General features: G+C 34.7%; 1 protein-coding gene and 1 pseudogene across 1 annotated transcript in view; both read right to left on the bottom strand.

The window, feature by feature from the left end:
• Positions 1-14,851, bottom strand: part of LOC111780498 (furcatin hydrolase-like) — a 29,680-nt gene extending 14,829 nt beyond the window's left edge. The window contains exon 1 of the mRNA XM_023660921.1: positions 14,837-14,851. The gene's annotated coding sequence lies outside the window, so the exon portion shown is untranslated. The remainder of the gene's footprint in view (positions 1-14,836) is intronic.
• LOC111780507 lies at positions 11,616-15,058 on the bottom strand (annotated as a pseudogene).
• Between the last annotated feature and the right edge of the window lie 7,829 nt (positions 15,059-22,887).

Below are 22,887 nucleotides of genomic sequence, written 5' to 3'. Positions count from 1 at the left end.
AAATCAATTTTGCTTTCTTAAATTTTGTGGATCGTAATATCAGACCTCGTCAAGATATGTGGTCAAGATATGTCATATGAGAAAGAAATGCTAATGAAAAATAAATGAATTGAAAAGTATATTTGAGATAGCTTTTGAGAATTGTACTCCAAGTTAAACAATTTTTATTAAAAAGTAGAAATATGTTAGAATATTAGACCACAATATATTGGAGATTCAGATTAGAAATTGAGACTCTATTGAAGACGGGATGTGCTGTATTAGCTCAAAAATAAATAAAGAGCTAAACAAATAAAAATAATTATAAAAAAGTAGTTAAAATAATAATAATAAATAAATAAATAAACAAAAAAAAACAACATTTCCCCATTCTCTCCACCTCTCATCCCTTCCCACAATTGTCTCTCTCCAACTCATCCTTTCCCCCCTTCTCTCCACCTCTCATCCTTTCCCACAATTGTCTCTCCCCAACTCATCCTTATGCCCCCGCCCCCGTAAGCGTAAGTAACAGTTATGCAAAAAGAAACAGAAAAACAATAATAGTCAGATTTACTTGAGGAGAAAAAAAAATGAGAATGACCTTTACCTAGGTGAGATTCACGAGATTTACGTGTGTAGATAGATCTGATCAATAAGGTATATATTAAATTTTCATTTTCTTTTATCCTATTCTTTAGAAATCACTACAAATTATAGTTAGATCTTCGTCTAATTATTAGAATGGTTTAGCTTTGAGTTAGAAACTAAATGTCAATCATTTATACGATGGAAATCTGTCAATCATTCATCACTTCATATTAGTAATATTAGATTAAATTTTTATCAGTAGCCAAATGAATAGATTAAAGATAGAATGGCCAAGAAAACTTTTGAATAGGAAACACTGAGATAAGGAAATAGGAAACACTGAGATAAGGAAAGATTTGGAAACAGAGATCCACTTTAAATTTGGAATATATGAGAACAGAATTAAAAGGCAACCAATAAAAAAAATTAGGAAATTAAAAACCACAAACTAAATATGGAGGGTTTGTGATATGTGCTTGGAGTTATTGATGGATGCTGTAATACAAAAATAAATAAACCAATAAAAATAATTATAAAAAAAAAATAATAATAATAATAAATAAATAAACAAAAAAGAAACAATTTTCTCCACTTCTCTCCACTAACCTCTCATCCCTTTCCACAATTATCTCTCATCGACTCATCCTGACGGCCTGAAAGTAACATTTACCGAACAGAAACAGAAAAACAATAATTATCAGATTTATTAAGAAAAAAAAAATGAGAAAGGTCTCTACCCAGTTGAGATTAGCCATCTCATCAATAAGGTATATATTAAATCTTCATTTTCTTTTTATCCTATTTTTTTAGAAATCACAACCAATTATAGTTAGATATTCATTGAATTATTACAATAGTTTTAACTTTGAGTTAGAAACTAAATGTCAATCGTTTATACGAATTCAAGAAAATCACGTTAGATTAATAATATTAGATTAAATTTATATAAGTACACAAATGAATAGATTAAAAATAGAATGGCCAAGAAAATTTATTAACAGTAAACACGGAGATAAGGAAAGATTTGGAAACAAGATCCACTAGAAATTTGGAATGGATGAGAACAGCATTAAAAAGCAACAGATAAAAAAAGAAATTAAGGAATTAAAAACCACTAACTAAATATGGAGGGGAGGGTAAATACAGAGGGTAAAATATAGAGAGTAGTAAAGCACAAAATAACTTAAATAGCTTTATCTACTTTGTATAACCCTAACCATGAAAAATAAGATTTTTAATAAAAATATAATTATAGATATATAACATTTCAAGACTTCTAATAATGGACCAATGTAAATTAGAGAAATAATGTTGTAGAGTTCAAACCCGAAACTAATGTCATGGGCTCATTTAGGTTGACCCGAATTTCAAAGGACGGAATCGAACTTTCATTAAAGATATATTTGTGACAACGATTTAAGCTAGCCAGGTAAGTGACCTTACTATCGGCATGGTTATATTTGTTGTTGACACGTGCCCCGTGGTTCTGCATGTGTCATATATATTGATATTGGTGAATTGTCTGTGGATCGATATGCTTCTTATTTGTTATGTATATGTAACGACCCTAAATTTCCACATACTCAGAGTCGCTACTAACGTCTCATGCTCATCTATAATGCGGAAATATAACTCTTACATGAACATAGTTGATAACGTAAACTTCAAAAAAACGTTTAAAACAACTTCTTCTCTGGAAAACACAGCCATGGTCTTACGTGTTTAAATATGAAATACTGAAATTTAGAGAAAACAAAAACAAATACAAAATAATTTAAAACAATGAAATGCAAAACAACCTATTCTAACTTAAGACTAGAAATTTAAATATGAATCTACCCTATGCACGTGCCACAGTCTCTGCTCGCGATGCCGCCGTCCTCCGTACAAGTGCGCCTTGCCTTTACCTGAAAAATGATGTGGCACACGGCCTGAGTATTTCAAAGAATACTCAGTAAGTGGCCCCACTATAGGGGCCATGCAAATGCAAACACATGCAATCATGATTTAGGGACCTATCTCTAATCATCTTAGGGGTGGCCTCCAGTCTCGGACAAATTGGATGTGTAGTACTTCCCTACACACGACTCACACGTGCGAGTGTGAGTCCCCAGGGCGCTCGCACACCCCCTGGACCCTCTGGTCAAGCTAATCTGTAGCGACGTCCGGAGGTCAGCGGAACCCCATAGTGTCATGCGCCTCATGAACACCCTCATCTGTGTGCTTTCGCACCTGTGCGCATTCGCGCTCATCATAAGGTGCGCGTCCGCACTCATCATCTCTAGGGGAAGTAGCCCTATGCTTATGAACATACAAAATGCATGAGGTCCCTCTAAATCCATCGTAATGTCTCTTCTGACACAACCCTCTAGTCTCATCTCTTTGTTACTCTAGGTAACGCATATCGTGGATATTTATATTAATATCATTTTCATGCTCTTAGGGTTGTGTCCTACGTCGATCTAACGACATGATGCAATATGGCACTCATCATCATCTAGCATGCTCAATATGGAAAACATCATCATATTAAGGTAAAAATCATGCAATCATCATGCTCATCATAATGCCACAACGTGCGTCAAACATATCAAGCGTCACTCAACAAAATATGTATATACTGGCACATATCATCAAGCATCATACAATTTATTTAGCCTATCCTATAGTAAGGCCACTTACTTGGTTGGCCTCGGCCGAAGTACTCCCTAAATAGCTAAACGTAAGCTCCCGTTCCGTGAGAGCTGCTTCCTACTTCGCTGGGGTTTGTTTCCTATCACACCGTTCACCACTTTCCGTTAGTATTTCACAATTAATTTACCTAATTTAATAAATGTGAAATACGGCTCTAAAACGGCCTCGGATACCTTAATCGGGGCCGAAAACAGATCCGGGAGGGTCGAAACAGTGGAAACCGGGCTGAAAACAGGTGAGCCGAGCCGAACAGCCGCTGGAGCCGCCGGAGGAGCCGCCGGAGCGTCACCGGAGGGAGCCCGAGCCGTTTGCGCCGAGCCGAGCCGAGGACTGCCGCGCCGCTGTGTGACACGTGGCAGCAGCAGAGAAAGCCACGTCGGGCGGTAGTGTCGGGTCGAAGCGCGGGTCGCAGTCCGGTTCGGGTCGTGGTTCGGGTCGCGGGCTGTGGAAGGCTACTGGGCCAAGGCTAAACGTTGGGCCTCGGCTTACTGGGCTGGGCCGCAAGTGTTTGGTTTGCAGGCCGGCTCAATTGGACCGTGGGTCTAGTCTGGGTTGGTTCAACTGAACCGTAGCTTCTGGGCCGGTTTGAGGTTTGGGCCGCTGTAGTTGGGCTGGGCCGAAGGCAGAGGCCAAGGGGGGAACGGGGCTGGCTCTCCCGGGTTCTGGGTTCGGGTTGACCCGGATCCGTGGATCTCGTCTTCCTTACCCGACTTTGGCCGATTTTCCGGCGAGTTTTCTCTCTCCTTCCCGCGGCGTTTTCGTTGCCGATTTCGGTCCTCTTCCTTCTCTTTTCCTCTTTGTTCGTCGTCCTTCTTTCCTTTTTGGGAGTTTTGCGGCCTAAAAGCTCCTAAAAGCCATAGATCTAAGAATCGATTAAGAAACCTAACTTTCCGACCTCGGTTACCGACGACGACGCTTACGAAATAACACCAAATGCCCCTGAGTTATTGTGCTTTCGTTAGGGATCTCTCTTACGGTAGTAACAGGTTGTTTGGTGTCGGTTTAAGGGTGGTTTGAGGGCTCGTCGGAGAAACTGGACACTCGCCGACGTTTGTCCGAAATCTCTCTCTCTCTCTCTCTCGAAATTTTCTATCTTTTCTCCCTTTGCAGGTGTTCTGAAGATGCTGAGTGTCGTGGGCTGAGGGCTGGACGTGCTGTGGCCGTCATTTCGCGTGGGTTCCGCGAAACTCAGCGGTTGCCGGAAAACTCGCGGGTTTTCCGGCGACTGAGTTTTTTTTTTGTTTTTTTGTTTTCTTGTTTTCTCGTTTTCTCCTTTTCTCCTTTTCCTCTTTTATTTATTTATTTATTATATATATTATTATTTTTTCTTTCTTTTCCGGGTCGTTACAGTATATGTAATAATATGTGAATTGTTTGATAATAATTATGGTACGATGAGTTCAATGATATGTTTGAGATATGATACGAGAAGGATGCACAAAACGAAATGTAACGATAGAAGTAAAATACGTTCATGAAACGTTAAGGTTAGGTTACATACCAGAGTGATATGGATAAGAGAGATTGATGGAAGAATACAGTTAGACTACGGGTAGAAAGGGATAGGTTTGTGATAGATTGAGAACGATAGCGTTAGGTTAAGTTCTTGTGATGAGATGACTAAGGTACGTTCACGTAATGATATGCTATTGACACATGCCCCGTAAGTGACCTTACTATCGGCATGGTTATATTTGCTGTTGACACGTGCCCCGTGGTTCTGCACGTGTCATATATATTGATATGTGTGAATTGTTTGTGGATCGATATGCTTCTTATTTGTTATGTATATGTAATAATATGTGAATTGTTTGATAATAATTATGGTACGATGAGTTCAATGATATGTTTGAGATAGGATATGAGAAGGATGCACAAAACGAAATGTAACGATAGAAGTAAAATACGTTCATGAAACGTTAAGGTTAGGTTACATACCAGAGTGATATGGATAAGAGAGATTGATCGAAGAATACGGTTAGACTACGGGTAGAAAGGGATAGGTTTGTGATAGATTGAGAACGATAGCGTTAGGTTAAGTCCTTGTGATGAGATGAGTAAGGTACGTTCACGTAATGATATGTCTGTGATAGGTATAAGAACGTTAAGGCTATGATAAGTTAGAGAACGATATGACTATGAAGTGTTTACGTTATGACTCGGTTATGATATGATACATTGTGATGCAATATGTCATGGTATGATGTGTATATGATGAAATGTTATGTTAAAAGCATAGAATGTTATGTTAGGTCTCTTAAATTGTGTGTATACAGCATGAATTGTATGACATGAAATACAGTAAACTGCCTGGAATCATAACCATGATAGGAATATGTATGAAACGTAAATTGAAAATGAGAATGACATGAAGCATGGAACGTGACAGCGGGATTAGGTTCATTAATGATAAATGTAGAAGTAGCGGGACCTCATGCATTATGTGTGTGTTCATGCATCTGGGGGGATACCCCTATCCCATCACGAGGGTACGGACGTATACATCCAATGGTAGAACAACAATCGTTATGCTTTGCATAGCGCTACCGTGACGGTTACTAGTTTTGACGGGTCCCGACATAAGGGGCTCCCAGAGTATGCCCACCGGATAAGGAAAGTGGCCCAACGGTGTGCGAACTAGCTGGTGAGCTCATACTCGCACGTATGGGCTGTGTGTAGAGTATATGGTATACGTCCATGATTACCCACTAGGGTAGCACCATAGGGAAAACGAAACGAAACAAAAGATAGGTCCCATCATTTCATTGCATGTGATTGTTGCATTTAACCCAATAGTGGGGTCACTTACCGAGTATTTGTTTAAATACTCAAGTCATGTGCTACTACATTTTTCAGGTTAAGGCAAGGCATTCCTGTACGGCTGACGACGGCATCGCAACTCGAGACCATGACACATGCATAGGGTAGTGGTATTTATTTTCTTAGTCTTAGGCTAGAATAAGATGTTTTTAATTAAACTCTTATTCATTTTATTTAGTCTTTTGTTGTGTCATCCTAAAGATGTTTTCGAAACACGTAAGTCCATGACTGTGTTTTAAGATAAAGGTTATGTTTTATGGAATTTTAATGAAGTCTTCCGCATTCAATGTTTATGGTACGTATATAGTAGCGACCTTAAATTAAATGGAAAGTTTTGGATTGTTACATGTGCTTTCGTCCTTTGTGATGTGGGCAATCTCTTATCCACCTAAGTTCTCAGCTTTAGTAGATAATCTCCAGAAACGATTGGATGTAAGAGCCATAATGCATCTAATTCGATCATATTTGTAAGAAAAGTTTAGAAAGAATTAGATTGTCTTGGTTTGTGGATTGTTGATATCGTTTATGAATTCTTCGATCTTTTCAACTATGTGTAATGGTCATGTGAATATATTTTGGATTTACAACGTTATCTAATTATCTTTGTATTATTGATTCTTCACATAGTTATTCAACTAATAATGTATCACATGTGTGACTAAAGACGAGGCCATTATCTATACATATTGGTACAAATGCTATACTCTTTATTAAAAAAAGAGTAAAGTATTGGTATATAACGTTAAGATGGTTGGTTATTTATACGAAATTAAAGATGATAGAAGACGTATACTATAAAGTCTGGAGGTGATAGCGCCCCTAGACATTCAACATCATTATAAATAGTGGATAATAACTTATTTTATATCGTTTGAATGACTTTAATTATATCATTATAGATTATAAAATTTTAGTTATGAATGGAAGTCATAATGTTTTCTAGTATTTCAAGTGTGTTTATACAATTAAAAAATGAGGATTTGAATTAAATTTTATTAAAATATAATTATTAAAAGACATTTAAATATTAAAATAAGTTTATACCACGAAAAAGAAATGTTATCGGAAGTTATTAGGATAATTATAATGATTATAAACGAATAAACAACTTTATATAGCATAAAGCTATAAATACTATATTATCGCATTAAAAATATTATTATAAGTTAAAAGATAATACAATATTTTAATTATATTATAGTTTTAATAAAACATAAACAAAATGTTTTCATAGCAATGTATATAATCTAAATTTCGTCTTCTATTATAGCATCTATTATTTGTATAAAAAAAATACTACAAAAAGTTCCAAACTTTTAATAATGTGGACTGACACGATGTATGAAAAATGTTATAAAACATCTACATTATTTATGGTGTATGTTGCACACTACTCGAAGTATCAAGCTTAGCTCTAGTAGCACCAAGTTGTCACCACAACAATCGCTCCCTAATTTGAACCCTTCTTCCTGCTTCGTCTCTCCCTCTTGCTGACACACTTCCCTTATTTAAGAGAAAACATGCATCACGATGCTTCTTTAACGTTCACCGCGTGCAGCACCAACTCGGATCATTTTTGTTATACTACCGTTCATGACTTTTGACCCCTGTTCGAATACGCTTGAACCGATTAGCGATTGTAAGCCTATTATTGAGGATTATTGGAAGGAGTAGTCCTACATTAGTTAATTATGGGGAAGATCATGAATTTAGAAGTAAGGAATACCATTTCAATTGATAGGAGGCTGTATGGGAAACAAAAAAAAAGACAAAACCATGCGAGCTTATGCTCAAAGTGGACAATATCATATAATTGTGAAGACATTGGAGCCATGCTTTAACCTTAATCATATCAATAAAATCTTCAAGTGTTGAACAAAGAAGTTGTGAGCCTCGAAGGTGTAGCTAAAAGTGACTCAAGTGTCAAACAAAGGGTGTACTTTATTTAAGGGCTCCAGAAAACAATAAAAAAAAAAAAAAAGAGAGAGAGTCCGTCTCAATTAAGAGGAGACTATTTGAGGGCTCTAGAGGTCTTCGGGGAGGCTTTATAGTGTAATTGGTTCGATGAGAGGATTGTTTAGGTTTATTGGAAGGAGTAGTCCCACCTTGGCTAAATAAAAGGAAGATTATAGATTTATAAATATAGAATATTATCTTTAGTATGACATCTTTTGGAGAAACCAAAAGCAAAATCACGAGATTATGCACACAGTAGACAATATCATACAATGGTCGAGGGTCATGATTTTTAACACCTATCTCGATTTCTCTCTCATCTTTTATCGATTTCGTCTGTGTTTCAACTTTAACGACCGAGTGTTAATTTTCATCGGTTGGAGACAAAATATGTATATAGTAACGGTTCTTGTGAGTATGTAGGACAATTACAATTTTCCTCTCTAATCAACGCCTTCCACTACTGACCCATTGGAGCATTGTGGACCATTTGTGAGTCACTGTGGGCAAAGCCCTGATCACCCATTCACGGGTTGCTCCTTTGAATTCACGGGATCTCTTGAGCTGTACCATTTCCAGACTGCATCCGCAGTTTCAGCGCTGTGGCTCCTTTGAATTCACGGGATGTCTTGCCCTGTATCACTTCCAGGTCTCTTTTGACACATCTTTGATCCTATCATTGGACATAACGGCGATTCTAAAGGCATTTCCATATTTGCTTTAAAGTGAATCGTTCTCCATCCTCATCGAATCCGAATGTGTGGAAGTAATCCGTTCTCTAATCGGAGGATGGGAATTTGCTGCCAATCAATTGTTAACGACGAACGTGCTTTTCTTAGCTCGCTTCGAGGGTGTGTGTGGTTTTCGATACATATGTAGGTTACAAAATTGTGTTGTTGATGGCGTTGCAAGTATGGTAATTCTCGAGTCATCTTCTCTAAGATTTGTGGATAATTTTTAGATTGGCTTTAGGCCTTTGTTGTTGGGAATTGTTTTGATATTAGACTACTAGTCTAATTCTTAACACTATCTTTATTAGTATGGCGTATTTTGAGCCAATTGTTTAACCTTTTTGTTTTGGGTTAAAGTGCTACCGGACCGTATCTCATATTTCATAGGACATATGACTTCTCATCTTACCATGTAAGCTTAATTTGCTAAACAATGTGAACAAATACATTTGTGATCTTGTGATACCTAAGTAAAGAAGGGGCACATTAATAAATTAAGACTACACCAATCTTAAAGATAGGGTGACTAAGAAAGATTTAAAAAAAGTCATTACGTATGCCAACAAGGTTGTCACAACCAAAATTTTGAAACTTTGAAACCTGAATTGAGATAAAAAAAAGACGAAAGCGAAGGAAATAAAAATAAAAGTAAAATAAAATAAAATAAAAGATGAAATTTCGATAAAATTTAAATTGGAATAAAGTTAACCTCATTGAAATTAAATACAAAATAAAGTCCAATTATAAAATGGTGCAGTTTAAATTTATTACAAGCAAAGAAAATGAGTTTGTGATACAATTACCGAACAGAATACAAAAGACTAAAACACAAAGACGGACTAATGCTCTAGAACGACCCCCTCTGTGACCGCACCACTCTTAAATGCTTCTCCACCTCGATAGACAGCCTATGAATACCTGAAAAGAAAGGGGAAAAGAGGTGAGTTTAAAATTATACTAAGCTACTTGTAGGCTGTTATTGCATCATTAACCTAATAGGTTTCCACATACTTTTCTTTGAGCTCTAGGAAGTTTAGACCTAATATCTAGTGCGATCTGAGCCTCTGGAGTGCATCGAAGTTCCAAAAAGATTCATGGTCTAAGTCTTACTCTATTGGGTTCTATAAAGGTCTGACCTTGGCAGCTTGCAATACTTAATGAATGACCGATGACTTGAGTTGAGGCAATAAATCATAACATTATGATGAGATAATATGGTAGTTTCTAGTTTGAAAATCATCCAAGGAAGGTTAGCTAGTGCATCCCTCGGAATCATGGAGTCACCCGAATCTAGAGGATGCGACCCTCTATGTCCTTGCCATGTACTAGGCTAAATGATGTGGTCTCATGCTTCCCTTTCAGGAATGGATTTAAGTAAAATGGCCTTGTTCAAGAGACCACTAGCCATTTCCACGAAACTAAAGCTCGCACTACCCTAACCAACCTGTGCCTATCTCAATAGTACCATTATCGGAGTGGAAAGAGTAGTTAAGGGTCTAAAGACATTGTGCACACTACTTATAGCCTAGAGAGCTACCTTGGTCATTCTTGGTGCCATGGAGGTCTACTAGGTTCTTATCGGTGTCTAGACGATTTAGATCTCGTTTATCGTTTCTAGAATGCTTAGGGTTAACTCCTCGAGACTAATCCAATCTTTGGGTACACACAGGTCTAGATCTCTAATTGTCGTTCATGATCCTGGGGTGCTCAGTCCACTAAAAACGTATTAACCTAGGTCAACATATAAATAACACTAGTCCCCAATCATATCTAAGTTCTCTAGTGCATGCTTGTTAGGGAGATAAACCTATTGATCACCTAAAGCATGAGATAACAAAATCTAAACATCATCTTAGTCTTTGTTGGAAGTTGGAGAGGTCTTTTGCAATACCTAAGGCAGATAGTTGGCTCAACTCAGACTCTTGCAGCAATCGTTCGATCCTTGACTACCTAAGGATATATAGCGATTTTATTTATGGCATCTTGCAGATTGGGTAGGCATTGTGAGATTCCATATCGGTTGAGGAGGAGAACGAAACATCCTTTATAAAGGTGTGGAAATCTCTCACTAGCAGTCGCATTTTAAAAACCTTGAGTCGAAGTCAGAAAGGGAAAGCCTAAAGACGACAATATTTGCTAGCCCTAGACTTACGACGTTACAACTCTTTAAAAAATTTCTAAGAATTATGTAAGGATAAAATATACCAAAAAGACTCATATTAATTTGTAGGAATACTTTTCACTCTTAAAATCATTTAGAAACAAGTTGGTAACATAGTCATATTGCACGGAATGAGACGTTGAATATGTTTTCTAAATTTTCATCCTCACGATTATTGAAAAACATCCATCAACCTAATAAATACACCTCATTTTAAGATATATAACAGGTAACTTTTTCATTCAAAGTATTTGGTAGGGTAAATGTTTATTTAAATGAGTTAGCCATAAAGACCTATTACACACCATTGAAAGTTCAAGTTCACAACTTCTTAAAGCTATAAGATTTTATTGATACAACCTTTAAACCTAATTGACAATCTATCACAAACTACTTATTATACAAGCTATATGAAAACAATTATGAAATTTCACGCAAACTCATCAACGTTAATATCTTTAAAATACTTTAACGATCATGTGTAAAGGAAAATTAAGAAAGAATGAAAGTGATCTAGCAAAGAAAGAGATGAAAAGTTTATTGTACTTCATAACATTAACTCAAAGATAAAGTGCATTTGTTATGGCAATTTATTTAGTATCTTCTCCTAGCAGTAAGTGCTCTAGAAGGTTGCAATAACAAAACACAATATAATAATAATGCATATAACGTAGAAGATTTTTGTATCATTTTCAGGTCGTGAGAAAATTGTGGAACCATTTTGCTGAGTCTTTCTGAATTCTCTCCAAATCGTTCTTGAAATCGACATAGATGAGACCGAAGCGCATAGAGTATCCATTTGCCCATTCAAAATTGTCCAATAATGACCATGCAAAATATCCACGAACCCTTACACCAGCTCTACAATATTTTCCACAAATATAACGTAATTACAATCAACTATCTTTTAAAGATTAGGTATAGAAGTTATGTAAAATTATAAAAGAATATATAATTGAGAAAAAAAAAGAATAGCTTAATCCTTTGTTTTGTTACTTACTCAATTGCTTCACGAAGATAGTAGAGATGATCATTAAAATATTTGATTCTGCCCTCGTCTCTTAATAATTCATCAACGTTGGGACTATCATAGTCAAAATATCCTGCCATGGTAAAGTTTAAATAATCAACGAACTAATCAAATATACTTTTTTTTTATTATACATTTACATTACAAAATTCTTGCCAATACCATTTTCTGTAATGTAAATAACGGGATCCTTGTACGTTTTCTTTATATATAATAACAATTTTTTTAATCCTTGTGGATAAGCTGCTAGCCAAGATGATGGTCTCACCTACACCATTATTAACACATAAATAGCAAATTATTAGATTAAAAGGTGAAAATGAGATAAAACTAATTTAAACTTTGAAAAGCATAACAAAAGAACCCATTTGCATACTATTATTGTTATAATTGTTGAAGGAATTTTAAACAATATTACCTTTGGACCAATTGGGACCCCATCACGATCCGCTACAATATAAAGATATTATACAAAATCAAATTAGACATATGAAAAAAAAATGGTAATTCAATAAGATGAACTTGGGATAGCTATTTGAGACTTATTGGACGATAATTAGAACCTAAAACGATATGTTGGTGATCCATAATAGAAATTGGTACTCGATCCAAATTAAATTAAAGGTTTTGGTTTAAGTAGGAGTGCATACTTGAAAGGGTTGCATTAACATCATTCAAATAGCTTCCTTCTGGGTAACTGGAACTGGAATTGTGTTTTGCATAATTAGCTGTGTAATAGTTTATTCCAAGAAAATCGAAGGAGTTTGTGATCAAAGTGCTTTCTTCGTTTGTGAATTTGGGCAATCTCTCCCCCACCAAAGCTTTCATGGTTATTGGATAATATCCATGAACGATTGGATGTAAGAACCTACATGCATTTAATTTGGTCATACATTTGTAAGAAAATGGTAATGATTTAATAGAAGGAAGTTATGATCTTATAGAGGTTAATATTTACTTACCAATTAAGTGAAAATTCAAAAGCTCGATAGGCAGCATATGGGTCAGAGTCTGAATATGGTACATACCAAGTTGCTTCTAATGTGATGCCAATCTCACCCTTTTGTTCTTCCTATCAATATCAATCCCATTTAACTTAGTGTTACAAGCATGTTTATACACATAAAATAATGAAATTTACGATATCAGATATTGTCCTCTTCAGATTTTGTGTTCTGGGTTTTCTCTCAAAATTTTTAAATCGCGTCTATTAAAGAGAAATTTTCACATAATCGACGTGGAATCTCTTAATAACCCTAGACTTGGTTAAAAAAAAACTAAATAGAGAGAAGAGAACCTGATATTTGGTCTTGTAAACCTTGACGGCGGCAGCGTGGGCAAGAATTGAGTTGTGACCAACAATGTATGGTTCGGTGGCCGAATTACCACCAAGATAACGGGATTTGTCCCATTCTGCACCCCTACCTTGAGCATATTCTCCCACGACATAACTTTTGAAGGTATAGATGAATTGTTCATTAAAGGTAATCCAATGTTTCACTTTATTTCCAAACTCCTTGAAACAAAGCTCGGCAAACTCTTGAAAATGTTCGCTGCAAATAGTTTCGCCAATTATTTCTTATCTACGATGGTCTATATCCACTGTTAGTAGATATTGTCAGCTTTGACTCATTACGTATCTTTGTCAGCCTCGTAATTTTAAAACACGTATGCTAGAGAGAGGTTTCCAACACCTTACAAGGGATGCTTCGTTCCCCTCTCTAACCGATGTTGAATCTTACAATCCACCCCCCTTGGGGGCCAACGTTCTCGTTGACACACCCCTCCATGTCTAGCTCTAATATCATTTGTAACAGCCCAAACCCACTGTCAGCAAATATTATCCACTTTGGCCCGTTACGTATCGCATTCAATCTCACGGTTATAAACAGTGTCTGTTAGGGAGAGATTTCTACACTTTTGTCTCACGGTTATAAACCGTGTATGTTAGGGAGATATTTCTACACTTTAATAAGAAATGTTCATTCTCCTCTCCAACCGACGTGGGGACCTCACAATTCACCCCCTTGGGGGCCTAGCGTTTTCGTACTATTTGTAACAGCCCAAGCCCACCACTAACCGATATTGTCCACTTTGGCCCGTTACGTATCATCGTCAGCCGCACGATTTTAAAACGCGTATGTTAGGGAGAGGTTTCCACACCCTTATAAGGAATATTTCATTCTCCTCTCTAACCAACGTGGGATCTCACATTATCGCTCATTTTGGGACAATGATTTCATTTTACCATTGTTCTTTCCTAGAAGCCACCATATTGTTTACATTTATATTTTAAAATTTTTGACTTACACAATTTGACGATTCAAGAAGCCACCATATTCAATTTCTAAAGCTTCAGGAACATCCCAATGAAAAAGTGTGACAAAGGGTTTGATGCCTACAAATGGAAATATGACCCATTTTGAGATTAATAGAACTTGGTTAAGATAATGATTGAGATTAAAGAAAGAATAGAAGAAGAAGAAGAAGGCACCATTTGCAAGCAGCTCATCGATGAGATTATGGTAGTACTCTATTCCATCTTTGTTCACTCCCCCACTAAGCTTTCCCACTGACAACAATATTTTAACAACATTAGTGTTCATAAAATTAAGCATATGGATTAGTTTAATTCTTCCTTTTAAGTTCTTACACGGCAAAATTCTTGTCCATGCGATTGAGAATCGATAAACACCAAAACCTATGTTCTTCATCAGGGCAACATCTTCCTTATAGCGATGATACTCATCAACAGCTTTGTCTCCATTGCTATGATCAACAATCCTCTCTGAAATTTTAACAAATAAACAACATTGAGACACATAATTCTGTGTCCAATTCAACAAATAAACAACATTGAGAGAGAGAGAGACATACCTGGATGTTTGTGAGTGTAGGAATCCCATGTACTTGGCCCTTTACCATCCTTAAAAGCATCACCTTCATACTAAACAAAACATAACAATTCAAAATCATTCTTTATTCTTAATTTATTATTTGTAAACCTTAAAGCAATGTATGCAACTCTTCTTCAACCTGGTAAGCTGAAGATGCTGTACCAAATACGAAGTCCTCGGGAAAGCTGCTTCGCCTGATCGTGTCAATATGCTGGCCGTTGTTATTGACCTCTGCAAACACAGGAAGCACAAAGTTTAGGGAAGAACACAATATACCAATCTTTCAAACCCATCACTGTGTTTGGTTTGGTTTGGTTTGGTTTGATTTGCTCACTCGTATCGAATGGATATCGAACGTTCAATACCCTTATATTAGAACAAGAACGAATATGACTATGATCGATGATCTAAACTAGTTCATTTACCGTTAGCCATTGAGCCTCAAGAGAAGGGTTTGGCTCCTTTGATCTTTGGAGAGAGTTTCAAGAAAGGGTTTTTTGTTCTTTGTGGTGGACTATAGGCTGTCATTCCCTCCCTTTTATAAGGTTTCAGCTCAGAATGTATTAACTTCAAGCCATTTTTTATTTATTTGATTTGTTTGTTTTCTTTTTTTTCTAATGTTTTATATATATTTTATTTGGTTAGGACATGTGAACTCATTTATATCGTAGGTATCATTTCATGTTCACACGATCCAACTTATTTTAAGTTAGCTCAATTATATTGACTTCATACGAATTCAAATAATCTAGAGAATGTTTATTGCTAGAGAGTAATTGGCGACTCTCTAACTATTCTCTTATAGCATAGTAATCGAGATAGTTTACTAATAAAGTTTAACTAACCATAAAGTGAGTGATCTTATTCCTCACCCATAATCATAAAGGGAGTGCAGTAGCCTAAGTCTACTTCTATTAGATATTGTTTGCTTTAGCTCATTACATATCGTCGTCGTCAGCCCAAGTCTACTGCACTTCATGATTTCTAAAATACGTCTGCTCTTACACGCTTATAAGATATGCTTCGTTCCCCTCTCCAACCGATGTGGGATCTCACAATCTACCCCCTTGAGGCCCAACATCCACGCTGGCACACTATATAGTGACTAAGCCTGATACCACTGTAACAACCTAAGTCCTTAGAAGATATTGTCCACTTTACCTATTATTTATCGCTATCAGCCTCATGGTTTTTAAAACGCGTTTACTAGGGAGAGGTTTCCACGCACTTATAATATATGTTTCGTTCCCCTCTCCAACCGACGTAGAATCTCACAATAATAGCATCAAGAAAAAAACCTAACCTTACTCAAATAATTGAACCAAATTAACAGCACTACTTGATAACTTATGAAGTAAGACCTCAAAATAATTGAACCAAATTTCCTCCAACTTTTTACGAGTCGAAGACCCAAAATTTTGGACGATTGCATTTAGACTCGAAATTTTTTAATACATCAAAATCTCATTATTAGGTAAATCTCTACCTAAACGACTGTAAAATATATGTTTTTCCATCCTTTTCCNAAAAAAAAAAAAAAAAAAAAAAAAAAAAAAAAAAAAAAAAAAAAAAAAAAATTGCCACCAAAATTCTTTTTCTAATTTTATTTTGAAAAAAATCAGATATTACATCACCATAGTTTAAACTAAAATATTATATTATTATTATTTGAGTAACTTTACTATAATTCACCTGTATTCTTTTTAAATTCAAATTCTTATGCTTCATTCAAAAAAAATTTATAACAAATTTATTTATTTCATGATTTCCATGCTTTTATATCTCTCAATGTTTCTCGATAAAATATTCTTATGTAAACTTAAATGTTCACGTTCTAAGATAATAATAATATTTATTTCTCATTTGGATCGTGTTCAAACTTCAATAATAATCTTTATTTCTCACTTGGATTGTGTTCATACTTCAATCAAAATGATAAATATCATAGGATACCTGATTTCCATCCCATTATTTTAGTCAACCATGTGGTATTATTGTCATTCATGATCAAGAGGAAAAAAAACTGACCAACACGAACAACTCGACCAAGTGAACTAACCATGTGCAACCACCACCAAGTTAAAATATATTTTTCCCACCTCATTTGTAATAGCCAAAATAATAATAATAATAATAATAATAATAATAAATAAACAAATAAAAATAATTATAAAAAATAAAATAAAATTTACCCACCTCTCTCCACTAACCTCTCATAGGAACCCCATCCTCTTTCCTCAACGGGACAGTATCACAGCTCATCCAAAAATAAAAATAAAAATATCAGATTTGAGAAAAAGTAAAATGGCTTATGAACTGGAGGAGATATGATGTAAAATGGCTTATGAACAGGAGGAGATATGATGCAGATTTACTTGGAGAGATTTTGATCTTTCACGCTAAAATCCTATCTCAGACTTCCTTTTTCCCTTATAGTTATGGTTATAAGAAATTAATTTAGAATCAAATCTTCTTTCGTTTTTTTACCAGATCTTGTAATAATCAGACCCCATATCCAATTAATTAGATTTTTGTTAGCTTATAGGAAATAAGGTTAGAATCAATAAAATTTTAGTTGGGAGATCTATACATATCTGTAAGATAGTAGCCAAACAATCTATTAAAATTGGCCAGTAATATCTGTTTACAGAATTGAAAAATGTTTACATAATTTAAAATCTATTTACAAAATAAAAATAATTACCGAGGAGGAAAGATTGAGGCAAAATTTGTTGAACATAATTTAAAATTTTTGTCTATTTGAAAATATCATTATGTATATAAATAACACTTCAGACTTTAACAATGACCAATGTAAATGAGAAAAATAATTTATAAAGTTCAAACTTGCAACTGATGTCATGGGCTCACATAGGTTGACTCGGATTTCAAAGGACGGAATCAAACTTTCATTAAAGATATATTTGTGACAACGACTTAAGCTAGCTAGGTAAGTGGTCTTACTATCGGCATGGTTATAATTGATGTTGACACGTGCCTGTGGTTCTGCACGTGTCATATATACTGATATGTGTGAATTATCCATGAATCGGTATGCTTATATTATGTATATGTTATGTTATAATATGTGAATTGTATGATAATAATTATGGTACGATGTGTTCAAGGATATGTTTGAGATGAGATATGAGAAGGATGCAAAAAATGAAATGTAACGATAGGAGTAAGATACGTTCATGAAACGTTAAAGTTAGGTTACATACCGGAGTGCTATGGATAGGAGAGATTAATGAAAGAATATGGATGGGTAGAAAGGGATAGGTTTGTGATAGATTGACAAAACGATAGCGTTAGGATACGTTCCTGTGATGATATGATTAAGGTACGTTGACATAACGATATGATTGTGATAGGTATAAGAACGTTAAGGCTATGATAAGTTAGGGAACGATATGACCACGAAGTGTTTACGATATGACATGTTTATGATATGATATATTGTGATGTGATATGTTATTTTTAGATTGTTTTGTGTGATCATTGAGGTAATTGTTGTATGAATTGCACGTTATGAAATGACATGTTAAAAGCATGGAGCGTTATGTTATGTTTTCTAAATTGTATGTATACAACATGTTATGAATGACATGATATCACGATAAATGAAATGAAATGTAACCCCGTTAAGATTATGTATGATACGTAGACTGAAATATGAGAAATGACATGTTAAGCATGAAAGATGATAGCGGGGTTATATTCATTAATGATAAAAGTAGAAATGTTGGAGACCTCATGCATTATGTGTGCTCATGCATTTGGGGGATTCCCTTATTCCATCACGAGGGTACGGACGCGTACATCCAATGGCAGGACAACGATCGTTATGTTTTGCATAACGCTGCCATGACGGTTACTAATTCTAACGGGTGTCCGGCCTGGGGAGCATCCCAGTGTATGCTCGCCCAACAAGTAAGGTGGCCCAGCGGTGTGCGAACTGACTGGTGAGCCCATACCCGCACGTATGAGTTGTGTGTAGAGTATATGGTACACGTCCAAATTACCCGTTAGGACAGTACCGTAGAAAAATAGATTGAAAGGATAGGTCCCGTCGTTGCATTCACATGTTCTTGCATTTAACCCCAATAGTGGGGTCACTCACGAAGTATTTCTTTAAACACTCAAGTCATGTGCTACTACATTTTTCAGGTTCAGGCAAGACATTCCTGTATGGCTGACGACGACATCGCAACTCGAGACCATGGCACATGCATAGAATAGTGGTATTTATTTTCTTAGACTAAGGCTAGAATAGGATGCTTTTAAAAACGCTTATTTATTTTATTTAGTCTTTTGTTGTGTCGTTTTAAAGATGTTTTTGAAACAAGTAAGTCCATGACTGTGTTTTGAGATTATGTTTTATGGAATTTAAATGAAGTCTTCCGCCTTCAATGTTTATGATACGTATACAGTAGCGACTTTAAACTAAGTAGAAAATTTTGGTTCGTTACATAATTTGCCAAAATTTTAAATTACTAGGAATTGTATGTAATGATCCATTTTTTTAAGAATTAAAAGCCACAGATCTAGAATTAAATCGAGTCTTCAATTTTGAATTATTTAAGAGCATACATGTGTTTCAATACATTTCAATAAATTTTCAGTTACTGAATAGCAATTTCTCGACTCCTCNAAAAAAAAAAAAAAAAAAAAAAAAAAAAAAAAAAAAAGTATAAATGAGTATAAAAATCTTACTAGTGGGCTTGGACATTTGTAGGAATTGTACTCTCGAGTGCTATGACTTTATTATTATCTAAAAAAAAAATATTAATACTCAGTAAGGCACTGTAACGACCTGCTTTTTGAGAGACTCGGACCATAGACCTGCTTTTCAATAAAATTATTTCGTTACATATGACGTTAAAATTGATAACGTGCCTTTTCTTTTCTTTTTGAGCAGAAAAAGTATTCTTCAATGATAATTTTTATGAAAAAAAATGTTGTACAAGTTGGCAGGCTTCAAATTAGAAACTTGCCATTAATCATCATTTTTTAAGGAAAATTGACCTCGGTTCTTTGTATATATCGGTTTTATGATCCTAACCTTCCCATTTTCAAGTATAATACATATTTTCTTTTCGGTCATAAATTGTTTCCCTTTCTAGTTTAAACCAATAAAATATTCTTCAATAATGAAATGGTTCTTGAGAAATGTGATATCCAAAAATAAGAGAGTATAGATGATTAAGAAAGATTTAAAAAGAATTGTAAATTACTACTTATATGAACAAGAAGCACCTTCCTTTTTTCAAGGCTCAATCGTACTCTGAGATTAAGTGTGTTTTGCTTGAAGTAATTTTATGTTGACCTTTTGAGAATTTTTGTTGCAAACATGTGAGTGAGGGCAAAACATGTTGAAAGAACTCATGTTGGTTTGTGTGGATAGTTTTCATTCTTAGGAATGAGGAGTAAGTAACCTGACCATGTTATCAAAGGGAATGCTAGAGTTATTCAGTGCCATTCAGATTTCAAATCTTGGGTATGAATTGTTACAAGTAGAAACTCGAAATCCAACCAAATTATAACATCAAAAGAACTCTAAAATCCGAAAAGATTCCTCCCACTTTTATTGAATACAAATTACAACATATTAGGTCTATAAGAAACTCAACAACTCTATGTTGAATTATTACATAGGTAAGCCATCAAACATATAAGAAAAAAAAGTTTTGTGGGAGCAACGTGAGTGATAGAGATTTTATTTCATTTTTTCCAAGGGTGTATCAATTCAAACTTATTCGAAGGAATATTTTTTAAATAAAATCCATCATCAAAAGCTGCCCAAATACAGTTTTTAAAGTCACATCGTTCAGAAAGCCAATTTGAATTTTCTGGCCAAAAAACCTCAAATGAAGCATACCCATTCAAACTATTAAAATTGCACCAAAACAAAGTCGTACGCCAAAAGTTCATTTTGAAGCTCCAGTTGAATTGGGCTTGCTTCTCCAAAATGCGTTTGCTCAAATCGTCGTCATTTGACTTGCAATGAGCATTTAAAACTGAGTTTGTTTGATAATTGTAAATAGTCACTTGCCATTTGCTCCCTGGTACTTGTCCATGGCTCTCTATAGCTTGTTTGTTGGATCCTGCAAAACATGTGTTAATAACCATGCTCGATTCCAAAGCAAACAATAAGATAAACCAGAAGCTGGTTAGAGGTTTCATCTTTCTTTAGATACTCGAGGCTCTTTTATTAATGCTCAGCCATTCAGATTTTGGTTCATTATATATCCATGAAACTTGTGTATATCCGCTCTTAATAATGTTTGGGATGGTGATTTAAGTTTAATATCTAGGCAACACATTAATTGCTATTAATGTTTTGAGGTTGGATATCCATACTTGTTACATAGTTATAAATATCAATTTTTTTTATTTGCTATTTTTTTTAATGGAGATCCAAAAACAAAGCTGTATTATTTTTAATTAAACAATAAAGGAAAACACAAAATAGACTGTTGCATTTTCTATATTTTCTCCTTAATTAACATCAATTATCTCGAATAAAAAAATTCTAACGTTTTTGTGTTTTATATTATAATCTAATTTGAGTTTGATTTGAGTTCATATAGTTTTTGGGCAAAATTTCTAACTTTTTCTATGTTCAAAGTACCATTATTTTTAGGTTTTAATTTGGTTTTGGTGTATTTCCTATTTTACTTTTTTTTTTCTTTTGGTGATATTTTTCTATAAAATCAAGAATTTTGATATTTTGAATTTTTTTCTTAAGAAAATTTGTAGATCAGAACGAACTCGTTTTAAATCGAGAAATGATGATTTGGATGAGTACGTTGCAGATTGGAAAGGCCAATTCAACTGGTGGTTCAAAGTGAACTTTGGGCAAACAATGTTGTATTGGTGTAACTTCATAGTTTGAACGGACATGTTTTATATGAATCTTTTTTTTTTCTTTTGTCAGATAAAAGAAGATTTGTTCTCTACACGATTGTACCTACGACAGTTACATTTGGACGGATTTTAATGATGGGTTTTTATAATAAAATGAGATTTTCTCTCTAAACTATTGTACCTACGATAAAAGGGTTTTCATAATAAAATATTTTAAATAATTTTTTCGGTGTATTATAGATATGATATCTTATGCATGTAGTGACGACCTTGATTTCAATAAAAAAAATTTGGAGTAGCTACATTTGTGCTTAACTCAACTAGCTAAGATGAGATATACATCAACCAAGAATTTAAAGGTTCGAACTTTCCATTTCAAAATTAAATTAACTCGAGACTATAGGAACATGCCATATACATTAAAGAATTCTTGACTAACAACTAAAAGTGTTCGAACTTCTAATTAAAACATTCAAACGATAATTTTTCTACAATCAAACTTAAACCCTTCACATATATTTTTTTTTTTTCCAAAACTTGAGATAGAATTTGAACATGATCTAGATTTTTTTTTAAAACAACTTCAATTACAATATTTTTCGATTTTCTTACCTCCTAAATGTGCTACACATATTAAATCTCTTAAGCTTGCTCCATAAGTTATTATCTCCTAAATTTACTTCACAAGTTAGATTTTTTAAAAAGTAAATCAAGTACTTATTGACTCGCAATCAAGAAATCATACTAACTCTAGTGCTTTATTATTAACTTGGTTCATTTGTGCATTCTCATAGAGGGATATAAATCCTTTTCACCTGAATCATGTTATTAAACTCATATCCGAGCTCTTGGCGTAGTGTAATTCTTCTGTAGAGTGAAAGTTCTAAGTTTTCTTTTGAGGAACATTTTAGTCATTCACACATAACACATATATTATACTCATGAATCAGTTCATTTAAATTTTCTAATCATGCATTCTCTAGCTATATAAGGCAATTCATGCTTGCATGCTAGAATAGTCTAGCGATCTCTACAAGTCTTATTCGAAATAAATTCATGTGGTTATTTACTTGTTCGTATGTGCCTAACTGATCCATTCCTACACATTCGATGCCCCGAGTTTCTTGAATTTCGTCAAATTGGGGCTAATTGAAGTCATAT

Source organism: Cucurbita pepo, chromosome LG18, assembly GCF_002806865.2.
Source record: "Cucurbita pepo subsp. pepo cultivar mu-cu-16 chromosome LG18, ASM280686v2, whole genome shotgun sequence".
NCBI classification, from domain to species: Eukaryota; Viridiplantae; Streptophyta; class Magnoliopsida; order Cucurbitales; family Cucurbitaceae; genus Cucurbita; species Cucurbita pepo.
The sequence above is the reverse complement of the archived record's forward strand: the minus strand, read 5'-3'. Positions and strand labels throughout refer to the sequence as shown.